The sequence below is a fragment of the Drosophila bipectinata genome, chromosome 4 (assembly GCF_030179905.1).
Source record: "Drosophila bipectinata strain 14024-0381.07 chromosome 4, DbipHiC1v2, whole genome shotgun sequence".
Lineage (NCBI taxonomy): Eukaryota > Metazoa > Arthropoda > Insecta > Diptera > Drosophilidae > Drosophila > Drosophila bipectinata.
Window position 1 is genome coordinate 13682098 of NC_091740.1, and position 9803 is coordinate 13691900.

A 9803-nucleotide genomic window follows, 5' to 3' on the forward strand; every position below is an offset into this window, starting at 1 on the left:
CAGGATATGCTGCACGACCCGATGGCACTGCTCTGGGGTACCGTGTCGCCGCCTGAAGACAAACTGGTGGTCAGGGATCAGTCCAGCCTTTTGGAGCGCATTGGTATCAAGCTTATTGCTCTAATGCAGCCATGTAGTTACCGACAGACTTGTCGGGGTGCTGATCACGCTTGTGGAAATAGTAGAATGCAGCAATCTGCGATTGGCGGGGCGCCAAGTGACTGATTAATATATCATACACTTCTGTTTATTTCAAATCTTGCCTGGGTGATGCTAACGACACTAGTAACTCATAAAGGGGTGCGCCCGCTAGTGTAAGAAACGCAGCCTTCTTCCGGTCCTTGTCCACGACGCTATTTGCTAAAAGGAACAGCTCGAAGCGATCTCGGTACGCCTTCCATTTGCCAGGGGTTACCAAGTCAAAAGGTTCCAGAATTTCAACTTCCACCACGGTGACTCCGCAAAGCAAAAATTTGAAACTCTGTTGTTTACATACTGTTGTAAACGTTTTATTTTTCAGTATCTGTTATTTCACTAAAGCAATATAGCAGGGGTGCCCAAGCTCAGCATACGGCAAGCAAACTCCAATACCAGTGCACAGTCTGCATCTAGCTTTCTTTGAGTTCGGACATTTACTTTTTCGCTCATGTCGCCTCTCGTTTGCACCGAGTGCAGTTCAGAAGTTACTGCTTCGTGGGTGTGAGGTCTTTCGGTGCGCATCGATTTGCCGGCGTGCCTATCACACCGCTTGTATTGATTTGCCCTCGGAGGCTATAAAACTACTTATTAACATTCCGAACTTAATGTGGCAATGTGATAGCTGCGTCATTGGAAATGATTCGTATTCCAAAATTGATGAGCTATATCATAAAGTTCTAGATCTGGAGTCCCGCCTTAATGCCAAAGTTGACCTTGCCCTGGTAAATGGAGCGGCTGTTCCCGCTGGATGCGCCTCTTCGGCTGGGGTGCATGTTGTTGCTCCCCCTTCTATGCCTACCAGCACTGGGAGCAAAAGGGCTACACTGGGCCAGGCCCCAACGGCATCTAAGGGGGCTGTCCCGAGGAAGAAGCGGACCAACCCTAACAGGCGCATTGTGGGACAAGCACCCAGTTGCGCTCAACTTCAAGTGCTCCCCACCTTGAAATACCTTCAAATTGGTAAATTCGCTACGTCTACCCAACCAGATGCACTGTGCCAGTTTGTGGCAGATAAGCTGAACGTGGAGCATAGTGATTTAGCCTGTGGCCTATATCCCTGTCCCTTGGCCTATATCGGTAAAAGTCAGCCGGTTTGTTCATAGAGAGCCTGCTAAGATTATTGACCTCCCGGCGATTCTACCTTTACCGCAATCGCAATCTTCAAAAAACTCCCAGTAAGCGGCGCCGCTGGCGCCGTTACCTCTTATTCTTCTCAAGCTGCAGTTCGTCACCCCGATTGCTCTCTGCTGCGCTACCAACAACAAACGACGCTGTTTTCAATTCCTCCAATAATTGGCTTTGTTTGCTGATCGATATTCTTCAACAACAACCACTTTTTTCAAGGCGGGTTGTTTGTTTCTTATCTGCCCAGCAACAACAAGACGATGGTAATCGAGACGTTGGTAGCGCATCGCTCATCTTATCTCTTTTTGCTGGACCACTCGCTGGTGCTTTATTTTCGCCGATGGAAGATGTTTGTTTACGTTTTGGACGTGTGGGTGGATCTTTGCTGCGTTTGGATGTGCCTGACTATGAACGCTCACTGTTTTCACCTGGCACTGGATTTGCCTTGCAACTGGACTCTCGCAGGTCTACTGATGAGTCTAATGGAAATTTCTATGTGTCCTCGTCGGCTATCTTGCAAGCTATGCGTATTGGATATGCCTCCACATGCACCAGTACCAGGAATGCACTTTCGTCATTGCCGCCTTGCCGTAAAGCCTTAAAGTTCTATTCCAAAATATATCGGGAATGAAAACCAAGACCCGGATGGTATTCCTCAATTCTTCTGCCTGCGATTTTGATGTAATCATCCTTGAGGAAACTTGGCTCAATGACAAATTCAGCTCCTCTGAGTTCTTCGAGCCTAACTTGTACCATGTATTTCGAAAAGACCGAGATGCATTCAGTACCCAGTGTGGGCGCGGTGGTGGTGTGATCATCGCTATCCGTCGATCTCTTCAGGCCACACCACTGCGCCTTGGCGATTTTAACCTGAGCTCCATTGTCTGGTCTTGGGACCCGGAATCTCCCTGCATGCTACCTAGTAACGTTCATCAGAGTCATTAAATTGTAGTTTTAAATGATATTTTTAGTCTGGGCCTCTCCCAAGTAAATTCTATTTTTAATGATTTATCTAAAATTCTTGATTATATTTTTAAATAATTTGGTTAATAGTAAAGTAGAATTATGCAATGTACCATTAAGTCCTTGTGATATGCACCACAAGCCGTTAGTAATTCATATTGAGTTTTATAGTTTTTTGCCTTCTGCTTCACCCATTCCATATCTGAATGATACTAACTTGTCACTTATTAATGCCTCTTTTTAAGCCTTTGATTGTGTTTCCCTTTTTTCGGATGGGTCCATCGATGATTATTAAACTAAGTTCTTGGTTGTCCTTTTTAATATTATTGATACTTATGTCCCTGTAAAGGTACGAAGATCCTATAGGCTTCCCTGGTATACAAAAGGTTTAAAAAACTTAAACAATAGAAGGGATAAGCATTACAAACGATTTATAATGACAGGGGAGTCTCGAGCAGGAGAGCTGTACTGGCAATTTAAGCGGGAATTGATTTCCTTAATAAGTTCCTCTACAATCAGTATATATCCGATGTCGAAGCTAGCCTTCGATCCAATGCTAAAGCTTTTTGGCGTTTTGTTAACAGCAAAAAGTCAAAATCGGACATATCTTTATCCATATGTTATGGTAATTTAGCAGCCGACTCGGGTCAGGGCGTTTCTGATCTTTTTGCAAAATACTTTGTCTCTAACTTGGAGCCGCAGGTTCCTTGGAGTGATCATGAAACTCTTCTTAGCATTGAGCCGTTTCTCAATGTGAGTAACATGGACGTTTTGGACGGTGACTTAGTTAAAGCCACTGGACATTTGACCGAATCGCTCACACCTGACGTGGACGGTATCTCCCCATTCTTTCTTAAGAGGAGTATCGCTTCTCTTTCTACTCCCCTTCAACTGCTGTACTCCTTGTCGCTCTCATCTGGTAGATTCCCCCACCGGTGGAAGATTACTTCTATAACGCCTATTCACAAAGTTGGCAGTAGGTGTGATGTTACGAACTATCGACCTATAGCCAAAATTTGCAACGTCGGTAAGATACTGGAGCGGATAGTAACTAAAAAATTGAGTTTTCTGGCTCGCAATTTCATATCCCCCAATCATCATGGTTTTTTGCCTGGGAGGTCCACTACAAATAATCTAGCGGTCTTCTCTAAGCACTGCTTTGAAGCTTTTGAAAACCGATTTCAGGTTCTTCTGACTTCTCCAAAGCCTTCGACAAAGTGTGCTATGCTGCCCTTCTGGCCAAATTATATAAATTAGGTATTCATTCCTGCCTGTTAAGTTGGTTCGAGTTTCTATTGGAGACGCTATCTCAAGTCCATTTGTCACCTCCTCTGGTCTTCCACAAGGCAGCTCTCTTGGACCTCTTCTATTTATCATTTTCATTAATGACATCTCGTCATGCTTTCGTCATTCCTACTTTTTAATGTATGCGGATGACCTTAAAATCTATAAAGCCATTAGCTGCATTAGTGAAAGTAACTTGTTACAGGAGGATATATCCAGAGTTTACTCATGGTGCTCCCGTAATCTTCTTCCATTAAACTTATCTAAGTGTATGTTTACCCAGTAGGCGTTACAGTAGGCGGTCTCTTGAAATCTGTACGGGTTATTCCATCAGTAATTATAATTTGGCAGCTAAAGAAGAGGTGTTAGACCTTGTCTTATTCGACAGCAAATTTAAATTTTCTGGTCACTTAGACTATATTCTGCCTAAAGCGTATGCTATGCTGGGCTTTGTTAAGAGGCACGTGAACCAATTCAAAAGTCCATACTCAGCGTCTATGGTGCATTTCTTCGGTCGAGGCTGGAATATGCCTCAATCATTTGGAATCCGGATTGTAAAGTTCGTTCCAACAGAATTGAGCGACTCCAGAAAACCCTATCGACTCACAGATTTGTAATACTCCTGTTGACTTGGAGTTTTGTGGCCTTCCCTCCCATCCTTAGCGGAACACTGGCCTTTTCTTGCGTCCGCCTCTAATTCAAACACCCAATCTCCCCTCTACTTTCCCATTATCCCTTCCTCATGCCCCCTGCCGTATAGCATCACTCAATATTAATTTTCTTCAATTAATTTTTATTTTAACCTAATATTTAAACAATTCGGACTCCGTTCCGAAGCTTTTGCATTGCTTTCAGGCGCTTTCCTTTTTTTAATTTTTTTACACCACGCGGGGAATTAGGTTTAAAATTTTCCCCACCTGGGAGAGCTTTCTTGGGATTTGGGACAACCATACAGTGGAGGGAAATTAGATCTTCCCGCGTCCACATCCGCTACCGGAACTCACAAATTTGATATGAATAAATAGAAATTAAACAGGACTTATTATTACGTATTTATAAATATAAAAAAATGTAACAAAAAAATAATTAACAAACAAATGCACAATAAAATAAATACTACTATATAAAAACAAAAAAAATTAATCGAGGAGTCGATGGCGGTCGTAGATATATTGAGATGCGAGGTATTTTCCCAAAGGGTCGTCCTCGTTCAGGGTTTCTGGCCTCCTTAGTTTAATCTTTGGTTTTTAGATTTTTGATTTTCAGGCGGGCCGCGCATTCGCAGTTGATGGCCCTCAGAAAAAAACCCGCATGGAAGAATAAAAAGCAAAATGCCGGCTTGCCTGGCCTAAGGTTCATACACCCCGGAATTAACGGTGCAAAGACATAAAATTCGCCAGGCCCAATTTTTCTCTTGTCAGGCCTGGCTTCCTTAACAGGATAAATGGGTATGGTCGCTCTGGAAAGAAGCAATCCATTAGCCATGGATCTTCTTCCTGGACTGACCTCTTACCTATATTGTTCGCCGATCCTGCCTCCCGTCTCCGTCTCTTCCTTCGATATTTTTCGTCAGAATTATCCTTTTTAATTGTTTTATCTTTTCTTCTTTTTTCCTTTTTTTGCTTGCTCAGGCTTTCAGTTTTTTTCACATTTTGATATACCTGTATACTCAGGTGACTCTTGCCTTCTGTCTAATCTTTCCCAGTTCTCCTGGGCCCCGGAACGGTCATTCAGATAGGCCCGTTGCTCCATACTTGAACCGTGCCGGGTCAACAACCCCTCTAAAAATAAATATCCCAAATTTCCCTATGTATTACTATGTGGCATCACTAGGCAGACCATGTCCGACTAGGTGGCATCACTAGGGCCTACCATGTCCGACTCAGTGGCATCGCCTAGTCCGACTTATTTATCGGCCACAACAGCCACACTAGCATTTTAAGCGTTTTTTAACGTTAAATGCTAATGGAAAAAAAGGACGATTGAATCCCCTTTTCGGAGCAGACCCATTATCAGGAGGCCCCTCCGGACCCTATCTTCAGCGCCAAACGTGGGAAGATAGGGACTCCCCTAGAACTCAACCTCTGCTTCCCAATCTCGACGTTTGGTGCCACTGCGCTTGGGGTTGTAGGCTTGACAGCGTCCTTCGATCTCGCAAGTATCTACTTTACCGGTCAGGTGCCTGATTCGTTATTTCCTGTCTCTTCCAGGAACCTCCTCGTTGGTATATCTTTTCCTCCTTCTCTCTCCTTGTCACTGTCTCAGATCTTTCAGGGGAAGCACTCCCACCGTCTTCCCGTCCAGATTCTCCACCTCGTACAAGTGGTCCCCGATAGGCTTTCGGATTCGACACCTTACGAACTTTCGTGCAAATTTCGCATTGAAATTCTTCCCAAAGTTCCGGAGGAATTTGGTTCTCAGCGTCTTCTTGGCCAGATCGAAACCGCACCATGCGCGTTCTTCTATTGAAAACTCTTTCACTGGTTTCATGTTCCCCAGGCAAGTTCCTTCTTACAGCATCCCTGATCAATGCCATTCTTTCCCATGAGGGCAGACAAAGGAGCTCGTTGTCCTCTAGAGCTTTCAGCCTCCTCGCTAACTGATAGTCCGTTCCATCAAGTGGATGGGGGTGTCAGTGGCTGGTTCCGCATCACCGCCTCAGCCTAAAATTATAAGATTTGAAACACCTCTTGTTCGTCTCGCAAAGAGAAGATTCAAAAAATAAAAGCAATGTAAAAAACAAAAAAAATAATAACATATGTAAATTAAGCGAAATAATTATAAATATTTCCCAAACAAATAACTATGACTTGCCTCCACCAGGTTTGGGGTGTTGAATTTAGTGATGGCTTTAAATCCCTCCAACAATTAAGCGAAGCCGTTGGCTGCATTGAAGGTTTTAATTTCAGATGAACTTTGTTGAATGTGGATGCCACAGCATGTCAAGCGTGTTTTGACATCAACTAGCTTAGCTTACTAGCTTCCTAGATGTTGACGAGGAGTTTGAAGTGATGTAGGAAGTCCGATCTAATGATTGGAGTATTGATATCAGCAATGACAAAATTCCAAGTGTAGGGACGACGTAGTCCTAGGTCCAGTGTCAAGCAGATGGTGCCTTATGTTTTTATCTCTGTGCCGTTCGCTACAAAAAGTGTATGCCGTTGGCGTTTTTATACTTTTGTAAATAGTGCTAAAATGATCGATACTGTTTGGTTTTTTTTTTTCGTTTCATTATTTACAAAAAACTGTTTGCTGACAGAAGAAGCAAGGTTGCCTGCACCTTGCGGTAAGCCGTCATTAGTTGCGTCGGCACGATAATGATTTAGAGGTTGTTTATTATTTCTGCCACGTGTATGGTTGATGCTTAGTAATCTACCCCATTTGGTGTTGATCTGCTGGAGCGCCTTCTCGCCTTCTCTTTGCTTTTTGCAAAGGCATACACGTGGTCGGTGGCGTCTTCATTCGGTGAGCCCCCTACTGCGTCGGCGGCTGCTGTCAGTTGCGAAAATTTGGTGTCTGGTGAGCTGCCTAAAATGCTGACAATCACCGCGCGAGACATCTAGTCGATGTTCTTATTATCTTTCTCTCTCTCTTCGACTACATTTAACAACATTAGATATTAAAAGCTTCATCTAGGCATAAAACTCACTACTTTCCAACTTAATACTACATATATAAGATGTGAACAAGACAAGAACTTCAAGTGAAATAAATACTTTTATACAAATTAAAATGACAAAGAACATTGTGTATATTAAATTTTAACATATCTATACTAAAAAAACGGGCACAGTCGACGGAGTAACCAAAAATATTAACATACTTACTTAAGTGCAGTATAAAGCGAATTTGTGCTTGTATGTAATCTCATAGATACCTACCCTGTGCAAAAGATACATAACCTGACACGTTTTGACACAAAACGTAACCAAGGCACGTTTTGGCAGAACATACCGGCATTGAAAAAAAGATTCGCAAAAGTGTTTACAGAAAAATAAAAACCAAATAAGTGGTTTTGTGCATCGAATATTTGCTGCATCCCGTACAACTTTGTATTTAACCTAGAAACATCTTGGGCATTTTCTATGCTGCGTGCCGGCATTTGAAACTGTTTTGTTTTTTTTTTTTTGTTTCTTTATTTACAAAAAATTAAAACTACTGGGCGTAGAAATCTCCGCCTGGGTACTAAAAAGCGTGGGCAGCCCGAGACCACATGCCCTGCCGTTTCGTCCGCACCTCAGGCCACCTTGAGTCATCATCATGGCCAAATTTGCACGGGTTACTCCTGAAGCAACCGTGGTCACTAATAATTTGCGTGAGCCAGAAGTTTACCTGTGTCTCCTTTGGAGCCATTTCTCGAGGCGGAAACCAATTGGTTTCCTCCAACAAACCTGCGTTTAGCATCTTTGCGCTGCAGATGGTCTGGAGCAGTATTCTGTGTCCTGGCTTTGCCCCCCTACAGTTTAGAATGATCGTCTCTAGTGCTCTGGCGACGTTCGCTTCCTTTCTATTCACTTCTGCAAAGTGCTCCCAAATTGTAGCATTGCAATGCAAATTGTAGCATTGCAGGAATCCTCAACTTCCTGGATTGTCTTGGCGACAACCACTACTGCAATGTCGTCCGCAAATCCTACTAGATGTGTTCGGTCTGGGAGCTCGAGTCTGAGGACCCCGAGCTGCAGGTAACCGCATGCTCTTGGCTGCATGTGGTCTTATCGTACCTGATAGTACGATCGCTCAGGTACGGCCTTGTAACCTCCACCATGATGGCACTTGGACGGCGGCAGCGCCGTCCCTGATGACGTCCTACCTGTCTGTATTAAAGGCGTTCCTAATGTCCAGTGTGGCGATCAGGCAGCGCCTCTGCCCGCCAATCTGGTTTCCTTGATTGCCTTGGCTGCGATCCTTCTTACCAGGGAAATTGAATCGACCGTTTTCACTGAACCCGTATTGCATCGGAGAGCGATCTCCTGCGCCCCCATATTACAGCCTCCTGGAGTCTCCAACATATGCAGCGATCTAGCGCTTTGCGGGCATGGTCTATGAAGCAGATCGGCCTGAGCGATGACGGGGCCTCCGTCGGCTTGCTTGCTTTTAGAAGCAAGACCAAGCTTTGGATTTTCCACCTTCTTGGGGAAATGGCTTCTCGTAAACATCCGTTGAATGCCCTGGCGAACCGATCCGGACACGTAGTCATAGCCAGTTTTATCGCGCTGTCTGAGATCCTATCTGAACCGGGAGCTTTTCCGACCTGGATAGCCTTAGCGACTTCCACAATTTCCTGGGCGCACCTCTGCGTCTGGCTTTCATTGTGGCGGTTTCTTTTGGAGCGATAGGTATTGCTTGCTTTGTTTTATTTACTAGGGTCTGGGATGCGGATACCCCCGGATCTTGCACGGCAGGAAAGTCCATCTTCTACAGGAAAGTCCTCTCTCTTCTGTTCGAAGTCCGGTCTTCCTCTAGCTCTTTGATGCAGCCTTCTGGTTCGGAGACACTCTCTACGCGCATGGGCTATCTCCGGGGACCACCAGGACGTCTGTTCATGGTGCCTTGAATGACCGCGGTTAGACCTCATGCTGGCTCGGCAGGCCTGTTGAACCACAGTCATGGTGTCCTGGACATCGCTTTCAGCGTCGCCCAAAGGATTTGGTCTCCTCAATTCCAGCGTGAATATTTGGGGTTGCATTATCGCCTTGTTAAACCTTGTCGCTGTCGCTCTTGTGGAGGGTTGTGCTCTATCCTCAATGTCGCAGACTATATATTATAGTCTGACTATAGTCTATAGACTATCTTGTCTATATATTATATTATAAACTAAATATTATATAACTAATCCTTGAGCGACCACTTTTTCCTCCAAAACAGCCCGCTGCAGAAGGTAAGGTACATGATTAAGCCGAACCCCGTCCTGCTAAACGTGTTTTGGGAGCCGGTATCCAGCAGCGTTACGTCGAGAGTCGCAAAGGTCTCTTCTCGTCCAGGGTGTGAATGAACTGCTGCAGTGTGAGGCGCTAGGCGATCTGGCCGCTACTCCCTTTAGACCTGCTCGCGTAGGCTATGAGACACTTCGCAGTGGTTGAGGTTCATCTGTATGAACCTCATTCTCTTCTTTTTTTTTTGCTTCTCGTTTGCCGAGTGGGCATCTCTTATTGCAAGCTACGAGGGCAAGCTCAGCCTTGTTTGCAGCTCCACAGAGGAAGCACTCTGTCACATCGTGAAGAAAGCCACTTTGT

General features: G+C 44.6%; 1 long non-coding RNA gene across 2 annotated transcripts; it reads right to left on the minus strand.

Annotated features, from left to right (window-relative positions):
- Window positions 1-4608: 4608 nt before the first annotated feature.
- On the minus strand, window positions 4609-6823 carry LOC138926832 (uncharacterized). Of its 2 annotated transcripts, none has more exons than XR_011443506.1 (3): window positions 6548-6823; window positions 5084-6233; window positions 4609-5029 (listed from the first exon to the last, which is right to left on the minus strand). It is a non-coding gene; the product is annotated as an uncharacterized lncRNA (long non-coding RNA). The 2 variants fall into 2 exon arrangements; XR_011443505.1 differs by having other exon boundaries at window positions 6385-6821.
- Window positions 6824-9803: the final 2980 nt, after the last annotated feature.